The sequence below is a fragment of the Canis lupus genome, chromosome 25 (assembly GCF_048164855.1).
Source record: "Canis lupus baileyi chromosome 25, mCanLup2.hap1, whole genome shotgun sequence".
Lineage (NCBI taxonomy): Eukaryota > Metazoa > Chordata > Mammalia > Carnivora > Canidae > Canis > Canis lupus.
This window is the reverse complement of record NC_132862.1, coordinates 23,127,000-23,154,168: the sequence shown is the minus strand read 5'-3', so window position 1 is coordinate 23,154,168 and position 27,169 is coordinate 23,127,000. Positions and strand designations below refer to the sequence as shown.

Here is a 27,169-nt window from a genome sequence, read left to right as displayed (position 1 = left end):
TTGTTTTCCCTTTAAAAGTTTTGGTCCACCTTTATCCAAAAAAATATTTGGGGCAATCGGAGGTATACAATTTACCTACTGTAGATTCTAAGTTTCAGTATTTCAATTGCTACTCTCTATGTACAGCTGAATTTGAAAACAAAGACAGGAAGCCTGGCCATAGATTATCACCAATCACACACTCAAGGAAACAGAATGACAAGATTTAAAAGTTACTATGTCATATTTACTTTAGAAATTGCCATTATAACTGAAATAGGTTTGACAACACAGTTTTAAACTCCTAAACACTCAGAGATTTTATCTAACTAATAAACTTGTGGCTTCATAAACCCACAAAGCTCCTGCGATACTATCTTATTCGAAAAGGGTGTGAGCTTGCCAGGTGTAAGGAAGCAGATGCAATCTACGGATTGGTGAACCGCAAAGTGTCTATCTATTTTCAGAGATTATAGGGATGGCGCTGGTGCCATTGGTTAAGATAGCAAATTGATTTCTTCAATAAACTAGTGCCCTCATTCACTCACCACAATTTTCTAAAATTGCCCTTTTGATCTGAAGCTTCCAATCCTGATCAGGCATCATTTTTTATTTTGGAACACTGAAATCTATACTCTTCAGCTATTTTTCCTTACATGACCAGAAACACAAAGCTTTCCCTCCTCATTCACTCCAATAAAATTGAATACTTTTCTGTAAATTTACTGCCATATTTATTGTTTTTTTATTTTTTTTCATATTTATTGTTTTTTTAAAGAAATAAATTTTAAGAACTAATCTTAAAGTTCTTTTTTTTTTAAGGATTTTATTTATCTATTCATAAGAGACACAGAGAGACAAGCAGAGACATAGGCAGGAGGAGAAGCAGGCTCCATGCACGGAGGCTGATGTGGGACTTGATCCTGGGACTCAGGTAATCACACCTTGATCCAAAGGTAGATGCTCAACCGCTGAGTAATCCAGGGGTCTCCTAATCTTAAATTTAAGATTAAAAGCACATTGACAAATAGTGTTATCTACTTGGCAATCATGTACAAATTAAAGACTATTTCAGGTAAGATGTTTACATGTTTGGCTTCCCTCTAATGGCATGTGAAACCTATACCCTGGGAAATAATGGAAAATGTATATTTGCAAAAATATACATATGTACATGTATTTTTACATGCATATATATTGTGTGTATGTAAATACATATATACTGGTATTTCACATTTTAGAATGTAGAGTTTGTGTTTGCTTTGTCTTTTACTACCACTGCTACTTCTAATAAGAGTTAATGTTTCTTGAGAACAACTATATACAGGAATGCCTCAAATTATTTTACACGTATTAGTAAAAATCCCATGAGATGGGAATTCTTATTAGCCCCACTTCAAAGATGAAAAACCTGAGGTGCAGAGTTTAATCCCTTGCCCTCATCTCATAGCCAGTAAAAAGGGCTAGTAATACTGGTGTTTTCAGATGGCATCATGTTGACATGAACACTAAAGTGAGAAGTACATGAAAAATAATCCTTTCCTGACTTTTTGGTTAATCAAACGTTTAGCTTATGGAATGCCACTGATAAATCCAGAGCAGCTGTAGAGATGGTGGTAATGATAGTCAGAGGCTTACAATGGAGCCACACCGAAGGCTGAGGGCATTGAAGTCACTGAGATTGTGACAACTGGTTGTAGAGGAAGCACATTTTAAAGATATGTAAGACCTGGAGATGTCAGGATTTGGTAACCAACTGGACAGGGCTATGGCAGTACAGTGAATCCCAGAGTGAGCTCTGAGCCAAGTTGCTTGCAATCAAAGCCTAGTGCTGTATAAACATGGGCAAGCTATCTAATACCTCTAGTATCTGCTCTTCATCTGTAAAATGGGGATATAGCCATGGTATACTATCTTCATCAGATTATTGTGAGGATTAAATTAGTTAATATACAATATGTATTTAGAATAATGCTCAGAACATAGTAGGTACTATGTTAGCATTAGCTTTTAAAGATGTTATTATCTACTGAGCTTTGTTCACTTCTCAGTCTTAGCCCCAATATTAGAAATGCATAAGACTATTTCTAGCCTTCAAGGAATCCAGAACTCCCTCATATGTACTCAGGTCAGAAGTGTTTAGTCAAACACAGCCCACAAAGTTCTTGAGGTATCCTCTCCTATTCCCACTGTTATAGTTTTATTACTTCATATATTGCCTCGTCTCTCAATGCTTAAAGTCCGTGCTATGTCTATGTTTTCTATCACCTATAGCTTTATTTTATTTTTGAATATTCCTATTTTTCCTGTGCTTCCATCTTCTTGGTCTTCAGGGAAGATGAATTATTTCTCTACTGAACATCATAATGCCTGTCTGCTTCTGCCCAAAATTCTCTAATCTACCCTTTCTCTCCATTATTCCTGCTTTGATTTCTGATTTACATTTTAGGGTTCTCCACTTGGCTTCTCCTTTTTTATGGCTATTTCTGGGTTGGCTTTCTCCCGCTCGTAGACTCATGTTCTAGGTTCACAACTTTGTGATTCCTTTTATTATTTAACTCTTGCCTTTAGAGTTTCAATTCTGTAGAAAAGCACAAAATGTGGTGGCCCAGGTTAGAGCATTATGAAAATGTTAAACAAAACAAAACAAAAATCCCCAGACACGGACAGCTTGTGAATAAATATCTATTCTTTGTGGAATTAAGAAATCTGGTTTTACTTTGTAAAGCTCACTTTGTGGGTGCTCAATACACTACACTAAGCTTTAAATTACTACGCTGGGTATCCACAGGGGAGGATAAATGCTGCATTCCAAAAATCTCTTCCTCCATCAAGCTAACTGATTACAATTGGAGTTTCCTCAAATGGGCTTGTTTGATAATTTGTCTCATTACTACTGAAAAGGAAATGGAAATCAAGGATTTGAGGGCAGGAAGCAGTAAGCAAATATGATCAAAGGTTATATTGTATGAGATGCTGATTTTGTGCAAATAATAAAAAATAAAAGATTAGTGCCATATCAAATAAGACAGATATAATAAACTTTTCAGCTATTAATTAGGCTAGCATTCACTAATATTATAAGCATGCAAAGTAACTGTATGTGAATAAGCTTAAAGTATCAAGTACAGATGTCTTCAAATGCAAACCAAAGTACAGACGATGTAGAAAACCAACACTGAGTGCCATTTATTACTTTCCTACTAATTCTAGGTTTAGAATGTACTTTGAATTTGATTGCCCAATTACCCACATCTATATTATATCATCTCTAAGCATCATTACAACATCAGCCTCAATCTTGTGGGAAGAACTGTAAACAAAGGCCAGTTGGCTAAAGATAGATCATTACTGACACATCCACAATAAAGGAGGTAACTAGGAGTAATGAGTATAATCAAGAGAAGTAAATTTAGGCTAAATACCAAGAAAGAATGTTCAACAGTGAAGACAGATTAAGGCAGGAACCTTCCAGGATAAGTGATGAAGATCACTGAAACACTTAAATCCATTAAGAACAGCTTTTCATTCATAAGGGTATCTGATAAAGGATTCCAAACAGCCAGAGCACAAGAAATGAGGGAATTCTCTCTTTTTTAGCTTGGGAAATTTAACATTAAGAAACAGGATGATGATGTGATTTCCTCAAAAATAGGAAAATATTGCTTTTTCAAAATAACCTATTATTGACAAGTATTAGGAAACAGTGTCATGGAAAGCATTTGGAGTCAGAATGATCTGAGTCATTTACCAGCTAAGTGAACTTTAGCAAGATATTTAAGGTTACAGAGCCTCAGTTTCTACTTAGTTGTAATGAGTATACAAAAGACTGGCATGCAGGGTTACTGAAATGTTTAAACATGACCATATATAGATGAATCCAAGGATTAATTAATTATTGAGCACAGAATACTCCCTGGATTACTGTAAAAACTAAATAAACAGTAGTTATGAGATTTTCAACTCTAAATAACTTGAGTGAGACACTTTGATACATTACCATTCACAAATAAGCATATTTTTTCTTCAAAGTAGTCATTCAAAATTCAGGATTTATTGCTGTTTTACAGATGATCTGAGGCATATTTTATAAATCTAAAGTTTTCCCAGACATCTAGCAAAGTTAGGTTAGGAAAGGTGTTCCTATTTTACATAATTCATAAAGTTTTGCACGCATCCAGAGAGCTAGGCTTTTCTTTAATGTAAAAAATAAATAATGAATTTTAAACTTCAGTTAACCATAATGTTAGAGCTAAGCTGTTCTGGTGAATTATATTTCATTTTCATTTAATTTTTCTGACTACATAAATAGAAATTTATCTTTATCTAAATCTTCAATATTGAACACCTGGGTGGTTCAGTGTTTGAGCATCTGCCTTTAGCTCAGGTCATGATCCCAGGGTCCTGGGATTGAGTCCCATATCAGGATCCCTCCCCATGAGGAGCTTCTCCCTCTGGCTCTGTCTCTGCCTCTCTATGTCTCTCATGAATAAATAAAATCTTTAAAGAAATAAATAATCTTTAATATAAAAATTATGCTAATATATATTGTCATAGCTCTCTGCCTTAGACTATGTCATGAACATAATATTTCTGTAAAGCAGACTCTTACAATACTGCCATCATCATTATTCTGAATATTAATTATCACTATAAAGTACTAAAGATGTTAAGATGTATGATATTGAGTTATGTCATATTGACCCATGCTCTTAACATTGTTTATATTAAATAAATACCTGGAATCTGCTTGTTTTTCTAAATGTTAAATGTGGGGTATGGTGGGGGGCTAACAATTTAAGATGATTCTAAGAGTTCTGGTGAGTTGATAATTTAATAAAAACAAATGTTAGTGTGTGTTACCAATGGAATAAATAAGAAGACTTTGTACTCCAAGTTATAAAATCATAAATGAACCAATTAAATGAAAATGGCGTGCCTTCCACACATCAATTATATTAAGTTAGCAAAAAAAAGTTTTTCAATAACTTTATGCACTTTTAATAAGCAACAGCATTAGTCAGTAAAAAATAAGAACTCTGATGCATTCAGAGCCTATAGATCTAAACCAGACAAAACAAAGCCTCATAAATGTGTTTGTTCATTAATTTTTAAAAGCCAGACTTTAAGTTGTTATCATGTCAACTGGCACCAAACTCTACTCAATTTAGTGCAACTACAAAGTGGAACCCATAGTCTACAATGGCAGGGTTTTTGATCACACTAATTAACAGCCATTTTGTTTAAAATAAACAGATACGAGTCTAATTGCCTTTTTTACATAAGAAAGAGAAGATCTTAAAAGTAAAAACATGCAAAAGGAAAGATCAGACAAACGCCACTCAGATAAGCAAAGTGTGTGTGAAAGGAACCCATCGGAAGTTGGGGTTGATCTTTGGATTGACAGCCCAGTGGAGCAAAGGGAATTGGTTGCTCAGAAAGGTTAAAGGGAATTGAGAATTGTATTGAGACCTGTAACTACCCACCCTTTCATTGTTTCCCCTCACAAAAGACTGTACCTCAGTTTATAATGTGGTAAGCACTAATTAGCAGGTCTGATAATGCTAATTAGGAGAGAACCTCTGATTACACACAAATCATCCCTTCTACCCTCACACACATGGCTAGAAGAGGACAGGACGTGGTGCAACTAAAGGTTCAAAAGAGAAGTTGTGCACTAGTTCACCGAGTTCCAGATGTTCTACTTGAATTTTGTGTCCAAACGAATGAACCCCTTGATTGGTGGTCTGTGTTTTCTAAGGGTCCTAAATGGTTGCTAATATAAATTGTACTTGGAATCTATTTTGATTTATATACCAACAGTTGAGTTTGTGTGAATGCTGAATTTTCATCTCCCTAGCCTGCAAAGCAATTCCAGGAGACAGAGAAAGCTTCATTTGCCAGAACCTTCAGTAAGAACATTATCAGAAACAATGCCTTATTTTAATTAATAAACAATATGCTAACTGGTCATTACCATACATATTCATATATATAATATAAATGATGTAACATACATATAATGATGTAACATAAGCCACAAACAAAATAACATAATTTAAAAACTATAACTATTGTCTCACATATGGTGATTTATTTATTTATTCATTTATTTATTTATTTATTTAAAGATTTTATTTATTTATTCATGAAAGACACAGAGAGAAAGGCAGAGACCCAGGCAGAGGGAGAAGCAGGCTCCAGGCAGGAAGCCTGATGTGGGACTCGATCCTGAGACGGTGGATCACGCTCTGAGCCAGAGGCAGGTGCTCAACCGCTGAGCCACCCAGGTTATCTATTTATATAAATAAATCACCAGGGACTTATGATTTATTTTAATACATAACCAACATTATAAGCATGTCACTCATTCTGCAGTACATAATAAAATATCTTTCTTATATTAAAAAGCATAGAAAGTATAATAAAAAATCATCTGATTTTAACCTCTGCCGAGAATTCTCCTCCTTTAGTTATTCACAGAATATTAACTATTCAAAAGCATTCATCTTTCTATTAATCTTTATATCCCCTTTATATCCCCTGTTTGGGGAATAGTACCATGCAGAGGGGGCTTTCTAAAGTTTCTGGAGGAATCACTTTTAAGCTAATAGGATCAGCATTCACTATTATCTGCATTCCTAGGGTTAAAGCTGAACGCAACTCTGTGCTGGTCTATGTTTAACAATCAACTCCCCCAGAAGAGAGAAAAAAAAAAGCCCTGACTCCTAACATTTGCAAATTTCATGTGAAATAACCACTGATGGCCAATTTCAAGCTTACCACCCCACCATGAAGTCACTGAACACAGAGTTGGTAAAAGATGCATACAACTGGCTCATGTGAGTTCATGCCAGCCTGCAAGAGCTAGCTCTGTCATACCACCAGTTCAACTGAAAACCCCATAAAAGTACAGCAGCAAATTCCCAGCAATAGGATTTAAGTTAACTATGGTGTTTTCAACCATCTACATCTACGAAGCTTCCCTATTTAAATTTAAATATTTAAATCTGTTGTCATCAGATCTCACAAAACCTTGAGAGTAATTTTTTTTTTTTTTAGGTTTCCTTTCCATATCAAACCACCAATCACTCTTGAACAAATCCAAATGATACTTATAAGAGTCCAAGTACAGGTGTAAGACTGAGCTTCCCACAAATAGAGTTGGCCCTCAGTCAAAAAGGAGTCTAGGAGTCTAAATACAGGTTTAGCCTCTCTAGTTCTCATCAGATATCTCTATATATTTTCTAATATCTGGGATTCAGGAGAGACTTATAACCTGAAAAGGAGTCAGATGACATTAATGTTAATTTATCAAACTATTTTACATATCTGACTATATATATAAAGATATAGGTATATAAAAGATGAAAGTAAGCACTACTCAAGAAAACAAGAAAATCACTGAGTACATGATAAAATGTCTGATTAATCAAAAATGTGTCCAAAAAAAAAATGTGTCCAATAAAGGTTGATACAGCACATTAAACTTCAAAGACACATTTACCTAAATATATTTTACTATTAAAAGGATACTATAAACTATTGCCTCCTTAAGGAGTAAATGACTGAAGGATATCAAACAGAAATCAATGAAATGAAGTTATCATATTGGAAGGATCATTTTTTTGAAGGATCATTTTAAATGTGAAATAAAACAATAAAGTTTTATACATTTTTGTTATATAAATAATAATACTATATAAATATACTTAACATCAGCTTGATGCTTGGTTTAAAAAGATTTATTAAACAAAGCCCTTCTAGAATGACTTATCTAACAAAAATGGCTTACAATCAAAGAAAACTGGTTGCCTACATTTGGTGCCTTAAAATCATGTTTGAATAACTCCATTTGGATGATATATCCAATGTAATAACATTACATTGATATTACAGTCTTGATGGCTATCATGGGGAAAATTTGGTCTGTAAGATAAATTTATTATACCATTCTATCACAATTTTAAATGATTTTTAATATTTATATTGTCATTTGCTTTACAGTTACATTAAAGAAATTTACAGTTCATTTGAAATGAAAAATAGTAAAATTCAAGAAATTAATAAGTTAATAATATTTATTTTATATCACTTATAAGACTGTATCAAAATTTAGTGTATTCAAATTATAAAAATAGAAGTTGGTCAGAATCTCCCTCACAAGAGTGTGAGCACTTTGAAGGGGAATCATATGCTATTCATCTATATATCCCCAGCACCTAGAACAGTATCTTGCAAAAAAATAAGCACAGCAAATGTTTGCAAACTGAGGTGAAGGTCATAGTGATAAGCATGATATGAAAAGGAGCAAGTAACACTCTGAACTAATTGTGGGGACCAATACTATCACCTCTCCTTGTTTTCTTGGCTCTGGTCATCCTGTGTATTATCAGTGTACTAGAACAATGAATACCTGGCAAGAGAAAGACTACATTTCATAGAGTACAGGAAAAATGCATTATATTAGAGGAAAGTCAACAAGCTAACTCTAAATAGACAAGAAAATTTTATCATCAACTCCTTGGAAAGACAGCCTAATGTGCTGAGTAAAAGCTACCAGGTATCATTGAGGATCATTGCCCCTTCAACCTTTTGTCCCTGGTTTGCATGTTGAGCGGTATAGTATCTAAGAGTAAGACAGAAACATCTGTAACAACTTGACAGTGTCCTTTTATGTCTGTTGAATCTAACAGTGAAAAATCAGGGCTTGGATTTTGTATGTCTTTGGTTTTATTCTTTCCATTTTTCAAATCCATTCTTACTGTGTTTTATAACAGCATCAGTCCATGAAAGATGAGAAAGAAAAAAAAATTTTAAACAAAACAAAAACTGGTCCTCATCACAGATAGTCTGCAAAACACTGTTGCAGAGTGTCAGAGTGTCGTGATGCTCTGGAGAATTTGACCAGGGCCCGTAAACAGATGTTCTATGGTGGTCAATTTTTGCTCAGCAATTAAAGCAAAACAAAATAAAGCAAAAGAGCCTTTTAACACTGAAAACTGACCAACAGAAGAAATGGCTGACCTAAAATTTAGTGAACTGACCACTGCGGTAATTGTTCAAGAGGAAGTTGGACAGCTAAAAGATGCTGGGACTCTAGCAGGGCTCTCACAGCTGTCTCTGCTTGTCTTCTTTCTTCTCAGTGATCACACTTCACGCACCTCTAGGTGCTGGCTTCTCCCAACAAACTGGGGGTTCCGTGAGGGCAGAGACAGTATCCTATGCATCTTTGGCCCCTCACCACAGTGAGCTTCACAAAATTTACTGCAAAAGTAAATCTCTGCAATAGAGATGGACTAAATGACATTGAAGATCTAGTCTGTGATTCAGTGATTTGACAAGAATGAGAATTCCGATCTGAAGAAAATTACATGACACACTTCAGAGATGAGGCTAAAGATTCCAGAATTAATGGGCTTACAGTCTCTCGGTATCATTTCTACTTGTGTACTCACACTTAAATTCCAGGATGGAAATTTAAATGTTCTTACATATTGCTACGCATTAGATTTAGTGAAAGAATTTTATGACCCACATACAATCACAATTTCACCACCAGAATGTAGAAAATGACCACTGTTTGGCAGTTTTTAGAAACATTAAATGCCCTGGCTATGAAACATGAATACGGAAAAGAGAAATTCTTCACGATTGTACATGAATGACAGTCTCAGTTTAATTATAAGGAACTACTTTTAAGTAGGTAAATCTCTTAATTCTCTGGGTTTCAGGTTCTCATTAGGGAGATGAGTACTGTCACACTTGCATCACATACTATTGTAAATTGAAGAGCTTGGTAGACACTTTATCTGTATTTATCTATTATTTACTTATTTGTACTTATACCTCCTTATATTTAGATACAAGTATTAATCATTTAGATAAAAGTATAATACAGATTCTAATTGATCCAGTATAGTTTGTCTTTCTCTTGAAGCCTATTAAAACAAAACAAAACAAAATATATAGCTAAATAAAATCACCTTTAGGGATGCCTGGGTGACTCAGTGGTTGAGCGTCTGCTTTCAGCTTAGGACATGATCCTGCAGTCCTGGGATCGAGTCCCACATCAGGTTCCCTGTGGAGAGCCTGCTTCTCCCTCTGCCTATCTGTGTGTGTGTCTCATGAATAAATAAATAAAATTTTTTTTTTAATTTTTAAATAAAAATAAAATCACCTTTAATTGGAAGTTAATTAAATAACTTGCCTAAAAATCATATACTTTATTAACGTATCAGATTGATTTGTAAGGAGACCAACACAGCAAAACTCAACAAAAAACCCACAAAACTCTCAAATAAATATAATTAAGCTTTAAAAAGTGGATTTGTCCAACATCTAAGGAATCTAGAATTCAGGTATGACAATATACACCCTAAACAATGTTTTTGAGAGTACACTGAAAGAGCTTTTTAAATTGCTATTGAGATGCTAAAATTAATCTCAAATTTTATTCTTTCATCTGACATATCAAGTCTCACCACAATTCAAACACAATTTATTGTATTTGGTACTAAAATCCCAAGTTCCTAAAGGAACAGATTTCCATTTATCCATTAAGATCACTGAAGAACACCTTTACATCTTTCTGTTTTTACTTCTCTCATTATTTCTTTAAAAGAAAGAAACAAAGGCAGTCTTATATAATGCTGTAACTCAATAATTTTATCAGAACACTGCAATATTTACCGACCATCCACAGATTTTACAGTTTATAAAAAGAATTGTATTCTTTCCCACCTACTTAAAGAAAGACCCCTCCACCCAGATGGCCAGGATGGAAGCCAATATCTCAAGCTCAATAAATTCTAAACAGAGCTCAGAGCTTGTTACTGTTCCTATTCCTGCTCAACTTGTTCCATGTCCTGTGTTCCCCATTTCTGTTAATGGCAGTAGCATTCTCAGAGTTAGCTAAAACTAGAAGTTCTGGAGCAGTATTTTGTCCATCCTCTCACCTTCCACATCCAGCTGCCAAGTCTTGAAAATTCTTCCAGTGCAACTTCTCTTTCTGTCTGTTCCTTCCTCTGCATTCTCAACATACTAGCTCAGACTTCATTATCTCTTGTTTAAACCAGTATCCAAGTCCCTCTCTATTACACCTTACTTATAAATGCCTTTGTTTCCAATATCTCCATTTCCATTCCATCCTACTTATAAATGCAAAATGGAACTTTTCCTGAATGAATTCAGGAAAATTTTGATCACATGTTTTCTCTCCTTAGAAATCTTAAACATCTTTCAAAAGCCTGACAGAGAACACCCAACTTATTCAAGGACTTCTATTATCTGGTTCCAATCTACCTCCTCAACTTTTTTTCTATTTTCCCTATGGAGATAGTATGAATGGATGCCTCCTTTAATCTAACTGAGATGAAATTTGCAATTGTTCCCATTAGGCACCTGGTTTTCTTAATTCTGAGTCTTCAGAGTTGTTCCCTCTACCCAAAATGCCATCTCTCTGCACAGACAATGTCTAAATTTCTTGCATTCTTCAACATACAAGTCAAATGCCAACTCTTCCTAATTTTTCCTGACTACTCCTCTCTACTTCCCACTGCTGCCCTTGTAGAAATATGCACAACTGGGATGCCTGGGTGGCTCAGCGGTTTGGTGCCTGCCTTCAGCCCAGTGTGTGATCCTGGAATCCCAGGAGTCTCACGTTGGCTCCCTGCATGGAGCTTGCTTCTCCCTCTGCCTATATCTCTGCCTCTCTGTGTGTGTCTCTCATGAATAAATAAAATCTTAAAAAAAAAAAAAAAAGAAATATGCACAAGTAACACTAACCTTCCTTATTATACATGTCATTTCTCACCATGCATATTTGTTTTATATACGTTTTACCACCTGTACTAGAAAATATGCTAATATCTAAGTGTTCTACTATAACCAGACACTAGCTAAGCCCTCTACATATGTATTTCTGTTTGTAGGGTCAAACAGACAATTTTACCTCATTTAATTCTGAAAGCTATACAAGTCCTATTTTTAGAAGAGGATACTTGAAGTACAAAGACACAGATAACTAACAAGTCAAATAACTAGCTAACTAAGTTGCCCAAGTTGTGGCCCTGGAGCCTACATGGTAAATCATGGTGCCACACTGCTTTCTCAACACTGGGCTTCCATCTACCTTCAAGAACCTCAATACAGTCTGGATGATCTACTTCCACTATGGGCCTATTTGACTAAATTCAGAAAGTTTTGAAATTAATTCTTAAAATATCCTTTGGTAAATCTAATGTGATCTAAGAGAATTTTTGATTATTTATACTCATAATAGTTGATATAGGCATCAAAAGCCTTGTAGGTTGAGAGAGCTTAAGTAGAAAAACAAAACATGAACAGAAGAACTATGTTTAACTTCAGACATTAGAAGAAAATTGCCATTCCCCTCAGTACTCATCCTACGCAGCAACTCTCAAACAGCAACAACTCCTAAGACAACAGAAGAAGTAGAAGAAATGCTGCCATTTATGCATGGATAAGCTGTACACTCACATGCTGAGAAAGATTCCCATATGGGAAAAGAGAGAACATAAACAAAAGAAATATGCCAGCATAGGAACAAAAATTGCCCTTAAATGACAGTTTCTCCTGACACAGAATGAAAGATAAGTATAATTCCCTAGAGGAGAGAATGGGGAAATCAGAACAGCTTTCATTTGGCAATGATAACATATTAAGAACAATTTTACTCATAGATTTTTCAGTCTTTGAAATGCTGACACTCGGCATTACCAGAAATGACATTCTACCCACTACCATTACTATTATACATATCAATATATATCAGAGTGCAGATGTAAGAAATCCTTGATCAGTGTGGATAGAATGTTAGATCTCCAAAGGAATAAAAATCTTCACACTTTTTCACTGAAATTCAATTTCAGTCTGTCTAACCCTTCTACAAAGAGTATATTTATGAGACAAGTATATAGGAAGAGTAGACATTCCAAAGTTCTTCATTCTAGAAAATGTGTATTTCAAAATAATTCATTCCTGTGATTCCATTTTATACTACTTTTTAAATTTATATAGAATGTGTCTTTAAAAGACCACAAAGAGCACAGAAAATGACATAAATGTGGATAATTGGCATGTATATGCACACTTGAAAAGTTATAGTAAGAGTGTTGTGAATAAAAGGTTGCTCTAAATTATTCCACTGATATATGTTACTTATGTCAATGTTTATTCTTTAATGGAAAATCAATTTTGGATGTTTTTGCTCATTGATGTGCATGTGCGCAAATATATAAACATATTTACATATATAAATATACATATAAAGAAATATATTTACAGGGCTACCAGTTTAGCAGCTAGAGGGAAAATACAGAGAAACACAGTGAAAATGCAGAGTTGAAACAATGTTTAAAACAACTTAAAATCAGTTACAATGCTACTTATTTCCTCAGTTTGTTGGCTAGTGAGAGAGACATTGTAGACAGATTTCTCAATTTTCCTTTAAGAAGCATAAGGCTTTTCTAATCCTCAAAAATAAAACTGAGTAGTGATAATGTTTCTTTTTCTTTTACCCAAAACAAAAGAAAATAACAACATGTAGAATTTTTCTGGAAAGTAAAAACACCAGGTGAAATTAACTTAGCTCTAAAGCAATTTTCTCTTTCAGTGAAAGTTCTTTGGGGCTTTTCTGAATCACTTACCACAGAAACTAAACCCTGTTTTGGGCATCCCCATTCTTTCTCACTTTATTTCAGTTATTTAAATACACCGTAAGTTTTCCTCTCAGATGAGATGCTAATCATGAGGCCAGTCTTCTTAATCAAAACTGAAAAGCAAATGAGTACTTGTGTACTTTACCATTATTCCAGTTACCAATGGTAGAGGAAGTCCTTTGTTTCAAGGATATAATAATGATCATCTACAGATTCCTTCAGCTTCTTTTAACAGCTATCTGCCCACATAAATTATTTTACATGAATGGTGGTAGGCTTAGGGGATCCCCATCTACATTATCTATATGTCTGTTTAGCTAATAGGTGATAATAATTTGGCCACAATGAGTTTAAATTGGCTATATATTGGTTTTCTAAGCATTTCTATATTTTAAGTTCCATACATAAAGTTCATTTTACAATCAGTCTTGCACATTTTCTTCATCAGTTCTGTCTCCAAATAATACATGAAATCCTCAAAGTGCTTTTGCTAAATTAAAAAAAATGATTTTTTCTATACTAAAAACTATAGTAATCAAAACAGTATGGTACTGGAACAAAAACAGACACTCAGATCAATGGAACAGAAAAAAAAAAAAAAAAAAGAAGAGTCCAGAAATAAACCCACACTAACTTATATGGTCAATTAATCTCTGACAAAGGAGGCAAGAATATGCAATTGGAAAAAAGTCTCTTCAATAAATATTGTTGGAAAAACTGGACAACACCATGCAGAAGAATGAAATTGGACCGTTTTCTTAATGCCATACACAAAAATAAACTCAAAATGGATTGAAGAAAACACAAGCAGTAAATTCTTGGACATCAGTCTGAGCAATATTTTTATGGATCTGTCTCGTCAGTCCACGGCAACAAAAACAAAAATAAACAAAAGGAACTACATCAAACTAAAAAGCTTTTGCACAGTGAAGGAAACCATCAGTAAAACAAAAAAGAAACCTGGTGAATGGGAGAAGATATTTGCAAATGATACAACCAATAAGGAATTAATATCCAAATAGATGAAGAACTCACACAACTCAATATTTAAAAAACAAATAATCCAATTAAAAATAGAGAATCTGAATACCTGTTTCTTCAAAGAAGACATACAAATGGCCAATAGGTATATGAAAAGGTCCTCAAAAAAAAAAAAAAAAAAAAAAAAAAAAGAAAAGGTCCTCAACACAATTACCAGGGAAATGTAAATCAAAACTACCATGAGAGGGGTGCCTGGGTGGTGCAGTTGATTAGACATCCAATTTTTGGTTTCAGCTCAGGTCATGATCTCATGGGTCATGAGACTGAGCCCTGAAGTCTAGCTCTGTACTCAGTATGGAGTCTTCTTGAGATTGTCTCTTCCTCTCCCCCTGCCCATCCTACTCATGCAGGCTCACTCTCTCTGCCTCTGTCTCTCTGTCTCTCTCTCTCTCAAATAAATAAATAAATCTTAAAAAAACACACACACACACACAATGTGATATCACCTCACACCTGATATCACCTGTTGAAATGGCTATTATCAAAAAGAAGAGAAAGAAAACTTGGTAAGGATGTAGAGAAAAGGGAATTCTTGTGCACTATTGGTGGGAATGTAAATTGATGAAATCACTGTAAAAAGCAGCATGGAGGTTCCTTAAAAATTTAAAATAGAACATATGATCCTGCAATAGGACTTCTAGGTAGTTATCGAAAGAAAACAAAAACACTATTTCAAAAAGATACAGGTACCCCTATGTTCACTGCAACATTATTTGTAATAGCCATAATATGGAAGCAATCTAAGTGGTCACTGATATGAATAAAGAAGTTGTAGTATTTATATACAATGGAATATTACTCAGCCATAAAGCAGAATGAAATCTTGCAATTCACAGCAACATGGAAGGTATTATGATAAGTGAAATAAGTCAAAGACAAATACCATATGAGTTCATTTTTATGTGGAATCTAAAAAACAAAACAAACAAAAACAAACAGAAACAGAATCATAAATCCAGAGAACAAATTGATGGTTACCAGAGACGATGAGAGTTGGGGAGATGGGCAAGATAGATAAAGGAGGTTAAAAGGTACAAATTCCAGTCACAAAATAAATAAGTCACAGGAATGAAAAGTACAACATAGGAAATATAGGCAATAATACTGTAATAACTGTGTGGTGACAGATGGTAACTACACTTATTGTGGTAGGAATTGTGTAATGCATAGAATTGTCAAATCATTATGCAGTACACCCGAAACTAAATAACACCGTGTAGCCACTATAGTTCAATTTAAAAAAGATGCAGTATACACACACAGTCACACACATAAACATATGTATGTATATATATGCATAGATGTGTGTACTATATATATTTATAAAACACACATATACAATGGAATAATACACAGCCATAAATAAGAATGAAATTTTATTATCTGCAACAACATGGATGAACCTAGAGGGTATTATGCTAATTGAAATAAGTCAAACATAGAAAGACAAATATTATGTAATTGTCAGAGGGGAGGGATGTAGAGTTGGCAAAATAGGGGAAGGAGATTAAAACATACAAACTTGCAGTTATAAAATAAATAAATAAGGTGATACAACATTACAGCATATGTAATATAGTTAAAAATATGTAATGACCTTGTGTGTCACAGACGATAAGCTAGATTTATCCTGGCAATTACTTTGTTTTATATATATATATATATATATATATATATATATATATATATATATATATACCTGTTTTTTATATATATATACACACATATATATATATCACTATGTTGTAACTTGAAACTAATACAATATTCTGTCAACTACAGTTTAATAAAAAAATAATAATTCATTCTCTATGTAAGGTATTTAATCAGATGTATATTATGTCACAAAGGCTTAGCTTGGTTATATTGCCATTACATCTCAAGTTTGTAAATGCTGTTGACTTTAAAAGTTGCAAGATGCTGCTACCTTAAAAGATCTGCAAGAATTGTATGAAGTTTATAGTATTGATAAACATCATCCTGCCTGTATGGAGAGTCTTTGGTCTCAAAAGCCTAACAAAGGAGTAAATTTGGCTATTTATCATGTCTCCTACTACAGTACTCATTTAGCCATGTTATACATATTTAGTTCTTCTAATCTTTTCTCATAAGTCAATCTCATCGACTCATTAATCTTTTTTGGTCCTTGTCTCTATTTCCATTTGGGTTAGTAGGGAGGTAGCATTGTAGCAAAGACTTCCCCTCTTTTTAATTTTGATTAAAACTTCTCAAGGACATGGACCATGTTTACTTGAATTAAAAATGAGTTACATAAAGAAGATGCTTTATTGGAGATAATCTTGAATCACTTTGCCTTTTGCTAGGTGACAATGTTTTAAATAATATTAATTAGGAATACTGTATTTGTTGCTTGCTTCTAGAAAAGAATGGATCACAGCTGAGCACATTTAGACTTTTACACTATAGAGGAGCTGTGTGTGTCCAGGTGTGTGTGTATCCATGTGTTTTGGGATTAATTACTATTACTAAATGCCTTGTGATAAAATAATTCTCCTAAAGAAACTGAATTACATTTTCCCAGTGGGAATTAACATTGTGCATGCATCATAACAGGCGGTCCCTGTTCTCCTTCTTAAAAAAATTGTCAAAACGATTTTTGAATTCAGTTTCCAATGAATATTCAGGATATTTCCCCAAAAATGCACAGCATTCTGCCCATCAAATGATTCTTTTTTAAAAGATTTATTTATTTTAGAGAGAGAGCACAAGCAGGGAGAGGAGTAGAGGGGAAGAGAGAGGGAGAGAATCTCCAGCAAACTCTGCACTGAGTTCATTGCCCAAAGGGGGCTCAACCTCATGACCCTGACATTATGACTTGAGCTGAAACCAAGAGTTGTACATTTAACTGACTGAGCCACATAGACATCCCCCATCAAGTGATTACAGTCATCATTAGTTTGTATTCATTTCAACTCATTGTTTTGTATAAGATTGAATTTAAAAAGTTGAAATATGAAGGTGGAAAAAAACCCATAAGCAAATGAAAAAATTATATAACATAAGGCCCTTTGTTGAAGATAATTTTAAGAACCTATGAGAAAGAACCTACGCCTTTGCATTCAGAGGGATGAGAAACTCTAAGGGAAAGAAAGACTTAAAGCAGATTCAGGAATTGGAATTTAAAGGAGGATGCACAAGATTCTGACAGATGAAGAAGGGAATAAGAGCATTCAGGTACTGGGGAAATAGCCTGTCCAAAAAAAAAAAAAAAGAGAGAGAGAGAGAGAGAGAGATGACTTCAAGTAAAATAATGGAAGAAAGAAAATGCAAATTATTCAACTAAAAACTAATAATATATCACTGCAGAATGAAGACTGAAAATGTGAATATTAAATCTCAACAAATAATAAGAACATAGGCTAGATAATAAAATAACATTTGGGGGTTCTTGGCTCCAAATTTGTGTGAACGATTCCAAGATTTTCTAGCCCTCATAATCAAGACTCCAATCTTGGAGGCTATTAAAAAAATAACTTTAGCAGTAGTTTAAATTAGGATATGAGGAGTTCAGAATTGGCATTAAAGCCACAGAATTGTCCAAACAAATTGTTAACAAGACTTTTTAGAAATGTAGAAAGAGAGGAGAGTAGACCAGAAAGGCTTTGCTGAACTCTGTCATTGGCTTGTTATGTGGTAACCATTCTGCACTCACTCAATTTATTCATCGGTAGAATGTGTCTAACAAGTACCTTTCCTATTTGTTGTGATGGCTAGAAAAATGTATCTAAAAGTACCCACCAAAAATGTCTAACATATAATAGATATCAATAATTGGCAACTATTACTACTATACACTTTCCCATTCTAAGATGTCTTTGTATAATATGATTAAATGCTTTTTGTCACCTCACCCCTCAACCATGAACTGCTTGTCTTTCCTTCTCCACCTGTCAAAAATGTGAGTCTTTCAAGTTGTTATTATTATAATTTGATACATAACCAATACATTTTATACCTATTACATGCCTCCTTATAATTTTTTCTCAAAGCCTTTTCAATTTTTGTAATTATCTTGGGATACAACCTATATAATAGATTAACTGACCATATCCCTTTCAATAAATAATCTCAGGACCCAACAATTCATAACCTAAAGGAGACTCAGAAGTGACCTGGTCCCTTTAAAAAAAAGGGGAGGAGGAACACCTGGGTGGCTCAAAGGTTGAGCGGTTGAGCCTCTGCTTTGGCTCAGGTCATAATCCTGCAGTCCTGGGATCAAGTCCCACATCAGGATCCCCAAGTGGAGCCTGCTTCTCCCTCTGCTTACGTCTCTGCCTCTCTCTCTCTCTCTCTCTCTCTCTCTCTCATGAATAAATAAAATCTTAAAAAAAAAAAAAAAATGAAGTGACCTGGTCCAACCATTACCAGATGTAGAGTTTCTTCTCTAACAGATTAACAAATAATTAAATCAACCTCTGTGAAATATGTTCAGGAGTTCCGGGATTTCTAATGAAAGCCCACTTCAATCTGAAGCAGTTATAATAAATAGCTCTTCCTTTGACTGAGCCCCCACCCCCAACTTCCATCATGGAAGAACAAGAAAGAAATCTAAGTACACTTGTGTCCAAAGGTCATTTGCATTTGGAAGCCACCTTGACTCCTGGGGCCTCTCTTCTCCTGTCTCTTCCTGAAGTGGGAAGAGACATCTTCCCTCATCATTTTGGTTGGGATCTCCTGTAATACTTTTAAAATGTAACTTAAAGTTAGTTAAAAATAAGACTCCCGAAATGTTAGTGTAGTTGCGATTCTGTATCAGTATTACTGCCCCTGAACAAGATGTTCAATATCTGTCAATGCAAGCCAATATCAAGCTAGTTCCGGGGGTCAGCCCAAATAATCTTAACAATACAATGTTAATCCATACTGAATTACCTAAATCCATTAAACCCTTTCCCTTGCAATATGAGGAAATGACTTCTTTACCATCTCCTTGTGTATAGAGACTTTATATTGATCCCAGTAGCAATGACCTATTCCATCCTGCTGAGATTGAACTCTGATACTGTCAAGCAACATACTGTTAATTTATTCCAGTCCTGAAGGCTCTTCAAATTTGATCATCCTACCAGCAAGGTGTTTATTGACAAAGTAAGTTATATACCATGATAAGGGACAGAGCCCCCTGGCAAGACACAAGAAGTTTTCACTAATACATAGATCCATATAATTAGCATTCCTTTGACTCTAGTGTCACAGGCTTCAATACCATCAAAAAATGCCTTACTGATATCTAAATATAATACTTCAACCATGTCTGGCTTTTTATTTTAATTAACAAAAGAAATACAAAGCATCTTGTAGGATGCCTTGGCATCTAGAGAAAATAAATGAAAATTGAGGTTAGTTGCCTGCATGTCACCTAGAAAAGAACATTAAACAAACTTCCATGCCATAGGCAATTGCTAAAATCAGAGGTTGATCAAAGAAACTGATCAAAACTTTTCATCGACCAGCCTAGCTTCCTACACCCCATCAGTAAGGTAAGTCCATAAATTATTCCTTGAAAAGATTATAGATTTCCAAATAATTTAGAATTATTATTCTAAAGGGAGGTTTATACCTTGCTTCACTTATCTGAAAATAAAATTTATATTTAAAAATTGGAGGGATAAGCTCTCTTTATATTTTATATGTTTTATAATATTATAATGCCTTTATATGTTTTATATAAATGTTTATGTACTTAAACTTTCAAAACACAAGCTTCATTCTCTAAATATTTGCAATGCTCCTTTTACAAAAACCAAAAGGTAAATAACACAAGGAGACTTCATACATGAGAAGTCTGCACAACATAGAATATATTTTATGAATATTCATTAAAAGGGGCACAAAACAAGTATATATGAGGTGGCTGGATTTGCAGGAAAAAGCCCAAATGTTTCCCTAATATTTCCTTTTCCTTTTAAAATCTTATTTATTTATTCATTTATTTGAGAAAGAGAGAGAGCACAAGCAGGATGGAGGAGCAGGCTCCCCACAGAGCTGGGAGCTCAATGGCAGGACTCAATCCCACGACCCTGGGATCATGACCTGTGCTGAAGGCAGATGCTTAACCGACTGAGGCACCAGGTTCCCCTCCTAATATATCTTTTAATATTTTCCATAGTCTACGTCTTCATTTAAAAAAGCCAGGGCACCTGGGTGGCTCTGTCTGTTAAGCACCCAACTCTTGATTTAGGTATAGGTCATGATCCCAGGATCCTGGGATCAAGCACCACATCAGCCTCCATGCTCAGTGGGGAGTCTGTCTGAGAATTCTCTCTCTCTCCTCTTCCCTCTGCCCCCCACAATGTGCATGTGTGCACTCACTCTCCCTAAATAAATTGTTAAAAATAAATAAATAAATACAAAAACATATAAGCCTCCTTAATACTCCATTTAAAACAGGAAATTACCCTCACAGCAACAAAAATTCATTCTATAATTACTGACAGTCTCCTTTAGAGACATTTCACCAAAGGAAAGACAGTGAATATTCAGATCAAGGTTCCATTTAAATAAATTGTCATCATCACAACTTCTAATGTCTCTTTTACTAAAGAAGCAGCTGCCAGATGAATAAATGCCTCTGTCCACCATGTTCACAGAACAGTAGGCCCCCTATTCATGAAGGATACCTTCCAAGACCCCCAGTGGATACATGAAACCACAGATAGTACTGAACCCTGTACATACTCAGTTTTCTCTTATATGTACAAACTTATAATAAAGTTTAATATATAAATTTGGCACACTAAGAGATTAACAACAACAGTAATAAAATATAACAATTATAACAGTATACTCTAAAGTTAGATGAATGCAGTCTCTCTTTCAAAATATCTTATTGTACTGTACTCACCCTTCTTGTGATGCTATAAGATGATAAAACATCTATATTATGAGATGAAATGAGGTAAATGACACAGGCATTGTGACACAGTGTTAAGCTATCATTGACAGTGTTAAGATATCATTGTTAAGATATCATCAGATATCTCAGGAGGATCATGTGCTTTGAGACCTTGGTTAACCATGGGTAACTGAAGCCAAGGGAAGCAACACCAGGGAAAAAAAGGGGGACTACTGTAACTAGTGTCTGTCTGTCTTTATTTTTTTCCAAAAAGGAAAACTTTCAACACCGTTTTAGAGTCTGGATGATGTTAGGATTCATTACATTCCATACCAAAGCTTAGAAAATAATAGCAGTTTGGCTCTTATCCTTCTCCCATAGTAGGATCAGGGAAAACCTTTACCTCCCAATTAAAACACAGTAGAAGGAAACTAAGACTTATTTCCCTGGAGCAAAACTAAAATATTTAGTTTTTAGTTTGTCAAACTGTCAAAGGTGTGGACTTTAAAAAGAGAGGGAAACTGCAGATAATTCAGTGATTTGTTATGGATCTATTCAAGCATGACTTAAAATGTTTGCTTTTACTTAAGGTTAAAAAATTTCTCAGCCACTTATCCCATAGGCCCTGTCCTATTCCTTACTTGCTACAAAGAGTTGCAGAGTTCCCAGCACAGATGCATGCTCCAGATGCAATGCATGTCTGACCAATAAGTTACAAGCAGAGCTACAATATTACTAAAACTGCAGCTGCCTAGATATTTTGCATTTAATTTTGAAGATGTTCAATATTAAATCTTTTATTTTGCCAATAGTAAGAATTGCCAACACTTAAAAACCATTCTGTAATCCCAATGTCATTCTTACCCAGATCCCTTTTAGGTCCATCCACTCTAAATAACTAAGTCCAGGATGTGTTCTGAAGCATATAGGTGGATCTTAGGTGATTTCCAGTAAATGGCATTACTATAAAATGTACATAGAATTCAAAAAAATATCACAAATTAATTTTAATCCAAAGAGCTTTCAAGGATTCTATAGTTTTTAAAATATTCTAACAGAAAGTTAAAGTCAGGATGGGATGAGATCCCAGAAAACTATATTTATTGTGTTAATATATCATTTGTCTTGTGGGCAAGTAACTAAAGGTCATTTGTTCTTCATGGCAAGTGTTGAAAATAGTTTACGTTGAAGGTCTAACTTAAAGGAACAATGTGAAACCCCTCAAGCCTAAAATGACCTTTTTATGCCAACACAGATGTCTAAATCTTTTAAAGAAGGGAGCAGTGATGTTTGTACTCTGATTTCTAGTTACTTCAACTCTCTTTTCCTAAATGACTTTGATAGAGATACTAAAATAATTTCCTGCTTTATAGATCTCAGTGTACTTGATCAGCCATCAGAAGCAGGTATCAAAGTTAAATGTCAGACTGAAAGGGGCAAGTTTCCAAGCCTACATTTGTCAAATAAGAAGGAGTTTATAGGAGAGGGATGCATGAGATCAAATTTATTTAGCGGGGGGTGGTGAGAGGGGCTTCTATTCTCTGAGGTCTAGTGGGCTTCTGGAGGCTGTTTAGGCATCTCACACAGTACGTTGCAGAAACCCAACAAGGCCTAGCCTGAGCATGCCTCCTTCAGAACAGTAAGGGTATGAGGAAAGAAAAATAGAGAAAAAAGGAAATAAGGCTAACAAGGTTGCAGGCTATTTCACTTGACAATAAAACCTTCGTATTTCCAAATGGCTAGGAGCTTTTAGAGATTCTTCCCTCCAGATGTTCAGTAAAACTCAGAATTGTCACATGATGAAAAAGATACATCTATCCGATTAGTATTTACCCATTTTCAGGGGAGAAGTTGGCCATGTTCTTTGCCACCCCAAAGAGGAACTGGGACACCTATAAAGAGAAAAGAAGGCTCTGCTGGAGATACTGGAGTGTATGTTTTCACTTTTTCTTCCATATCAGCCGGGGATGATTTTTCCCTCACGTTTTGCTAACCACATATTGGGGTTTCTCCCTGTGAAAAATAACCCACAAATGCACCCAAAAACGTTTTCTAACTTTTAATGTCATACACGAAGACATCTATATTCATTTTATACTGCCCACAGAGACACATGGCAAAATTGATGTTCAAGCCCTAAATGCAAACCTCTCTTGGGTTCACAAGTCCTCCTGCACTTTTATGGCAGATTTCATACATTCAGTGTGCTGCTTTGTCACCTTTGGGTGGCAAAACAATAGCACAGTACAGACAGCAATGAAGAGAGAAGAGATCGTTTGTTCTATAGCACAGTTTTCTTCAGGTCACATATTTATCAATATACAGCACAAGAACATGTATCCAGGGCACCTAGAACAGATTCAGATTTTAGCTTGAACTTGTATGGAGTCCTTAACTAAAGAAAAGAATTGCTTCCTGTAATTTTGCACTGTGGTTTCCCAAGACTGCTTATGAGATGGGCATTGAACATTCAGGGGGTAAAACAAGGAAGAATATAGATTGCTTTTGAGAGTACTTTTAATATCACTTTCCTTTTATTTAATATAGTAAATTAGCCTATTGTCCTTTTGTATGAAGCATTTTCTTTAAAGATGACCGTTAGTACTATACAAACACATTTTGAGACAGGTATTAAGCCAGTATGCCCGAGTGTGGCTAAAACCCGAACAGCTATTTTTTTCCACTTACACAGGAAAATTCAGGGAAAAATTGGTTACATGGGCAACTAACAGTTTCTTTTGGAATGCTTTCATGGAAATTCAGGCTGTATTTGATACACACACCATATTTTTTTTAATGGTGTTGTGTGGGTGGGTTGGAGGCACATGAAGAGCTTCAAAATCCATATAAATATCCAAAATGGGCATGGAGAAACTCTCTCATTTCCTTTTTATTGTCTATTGCTCATTTGCTAACTTACTTGTAGCGTGATACTCTAATATTCCTTTATGCCTATTTTAACTTAAACATTAGCACCAGCTTCCGAAAACACATGGCTAAAAATGTTATCACCCCCTCAAAAAAGATTTTGAAAATAACAAAATACCAAAGGGGCTGCCACATTCAAAATAAGAGGTAAGACAAGCTTTGCCCTATTCTTTTCCCATTCCAAAGCCAATCAAGATAGACAACCCGACCAACAAACAAAAATCCAATATCTTTTTCTTTCTTCTCTCTTCACGCCAGAGCTGCTGCCTGGGTGGTAGCCGCTCAGGCTGGTTTTTGTGCACTTGGAGTGAAGGGAGTAGTTAATGGGGAAATTACAGATGACTCTGTATGGTGGGTTCTCTGATTTACATTTGTGGTAAAACCCAAGGCAACTGATCTGTAACTCTGACTTGAATCGGGCCCTTACATGGAAATTTTTCCAGGCTGTGGCAGCACCTAAATAGGCTTTTGGGTAAGGTTTGGGAGCCTCTCTTCCTATGGTAGCCTCTGCCAGGGTATTTAGCCTTCTTCATTATACTAATCATGTTCACTCTGAACATCCCTTACCACACCCATCTCCAAAACAATGTTCACTATTTGCAGGCTGATGTCTGGTTTAAAAAAAAAAAAAAATTCTGAGGCAATGCAAATTGATAAATCTTGGGTCCTGAATTTTAGAAATAATCTTTGAATCAAAAAGTAGAGATGCACAAAAGTCCTCTGGAGTGCACTAGTAACCAAAGCATATTAAATTGACCAGGATAGAAAACCATAGAGGAGAACAATGGGGTAAAGGACACATGGAGGGACAAAGGAATGGATGTATAAAGTTCTGATAAATACTGGATCGCATTTCAAATCCACGGCTGTCCAACACAATTAACACTCACTTTAAAAGTATGTATGTAATGGAACTCAGTCTACCTTCCTTGCACTGTTTTCCCTCGTGGCATAAAAAAATTGCTTTGTCTTTCACTATTGTAGAGATTTGCTGTTTTATACTCCTAGTAGAATTCTTTTTCTTAAGGTAAATTATGAGCCAGCAAGTCACTACATGTTCAGAATGTATTTGCTGAATTAGGAATGCAACATCTTCACTCCATTTAATTGCTTTAAGGCAATGAAGTATAAATGACTTTGGTTAAGCAAGAGCTACCAGCAGACACATATACTCACCAAATTCTTGGTCATACTGAAATTCTTAAGCTCAAACTAATCAAAAGAGGAAGGAAGAACTACCATCTGTCTTCCCTTCATATTTAGTCTGTTAGCTTCATATATTTCAAACTGGTTAAAAAGGGCTTCACAACTCAAAGTGCAAATGTACTACCAATGAAAGCTCAACAACTGAAAGAGCTGTTGATTGTGGTAACTAACTAAAATTCAGGTAATAAAGGAAATAAGGGTGCTTTGATTGATTGTTGAGACTCATTCCCCAAATCTAAAAGTCCCTGAAAAGTCTCACCCTCTTTGCTATGAAGCAAAGATAACAACATTTTCCCCCGTAGGAAACACCTTGTCTAAATTAAAATAGATTGTATACTATGGTACATCTATCTCTGAACAACTGCAAATAAATGAAAAAATAGGTTCTAGGCCATAAGGTACAGACCAGTAATGATCCTAAAATGATGAAAAGCAATCATTTCATAGACTTTGGTAGAGTTGCTTTGAAAAGTCAATGATTCAATCCCCTCAAGTATTAATAGAAACAGAGACTCAGGATTATAATAAACTCTTAAGGCCATCTTGTCATTGGCAAGTGATGCTAAACAATGTTACCATATCTGAAACTCTTCTTGGAATCTACAAGTGATACTTATATATTTTGTTCTTGATACTTTGGATGAAAATTGGCCTTTTATGAAAGAATGGGCTGCAATATAGTTTAGATTTTCTGCTATATACAAGGTCTCATGTTAGATTTGAGATGTAAAGTTTTATGTGTGGATTTTAAATTTTTTTAAGGAAGAATACATTGAAATAAGAAAATTCAAATATGTATGAATGCCATTTAAGTCTTTTGAAGACTTCTTTCCCCTCTCTACTTCATTAAATAAAATATTTTACCTGCCATGGGCACAACTGATAATAGAGCATGATTTTTCTCAGTGTTCAATGCTTTTAGCTACTTTACATGTTGGTTTTGCCAAAAGGGCATGGTATCCCAAAGGAATCCAATCTCTTGAATTTCACTAATCTCTCCTACAGCCCCTAATAAATTATATCCTTCTCTACTCTGGGGCTTTATATGGGGGGGTGAGGGAGTGGGTCTCATCATTTTCTTCTAATGAGCAATCGTGAAATCTCTAGTTAAAAGTCAGTGTCAGCAGTACTCAGACTTGTCATGATTATCAAAAACAAGGAAAGTCTAAGAAACAGCCACAATCAAGAGAAGCCTAAGAAATATGGTATTAAATGTGTTTTCCTGAATGGAATCCTGAACAACAATAAAAAGAATATTAAGGAAAAACTAAGGATATCAGAATAAAATACGGATATTAGTTAATAATAATGTATCAATACTAGTTCATCAATTATAATGTAACTAATGAGCCCTACTAATATAAGATGTTAATAATAGAAGAAACTGTGTGTGGTGGGGTATAAGACAACTCTGTATTGCAACTTTCTGTAAAGCTAAAACTCTTCTAAAATAAAAATTTTTTTTTTTTTTTTAAAT

At 34.8% G+C, this 27,169-nt stretch overlaps 1 protein-coding gene across 15 annotated transcripts in view; it reads right to left on the bottom strand.

Moving 5' to 3' along the window:
• Nucleotides 1-27,169, bottom strand: part of SOX5 (SRY-box transcription factor 5) — a 996,739-nt gene that overhangs the window by 900,791 nt on the left and 68,779 nt on the right. The window contains exon 1 of one of the 15 annotated variants that reach the window (XM_072798665.1): nucleotides 23,392-23,451. The exons of the other annotated variants lie outside the window; for them this stretch is intronic. The gene's annotated coding sequence lies outside the window, so the exon portion shown is untranslated. Of the gene's footprint in view, nucleotides 1-23,391; nucleotides 23,452-27,169 lie in introns of those variants that run through there. 15 annotated transcript variants of the gene reach the window in all.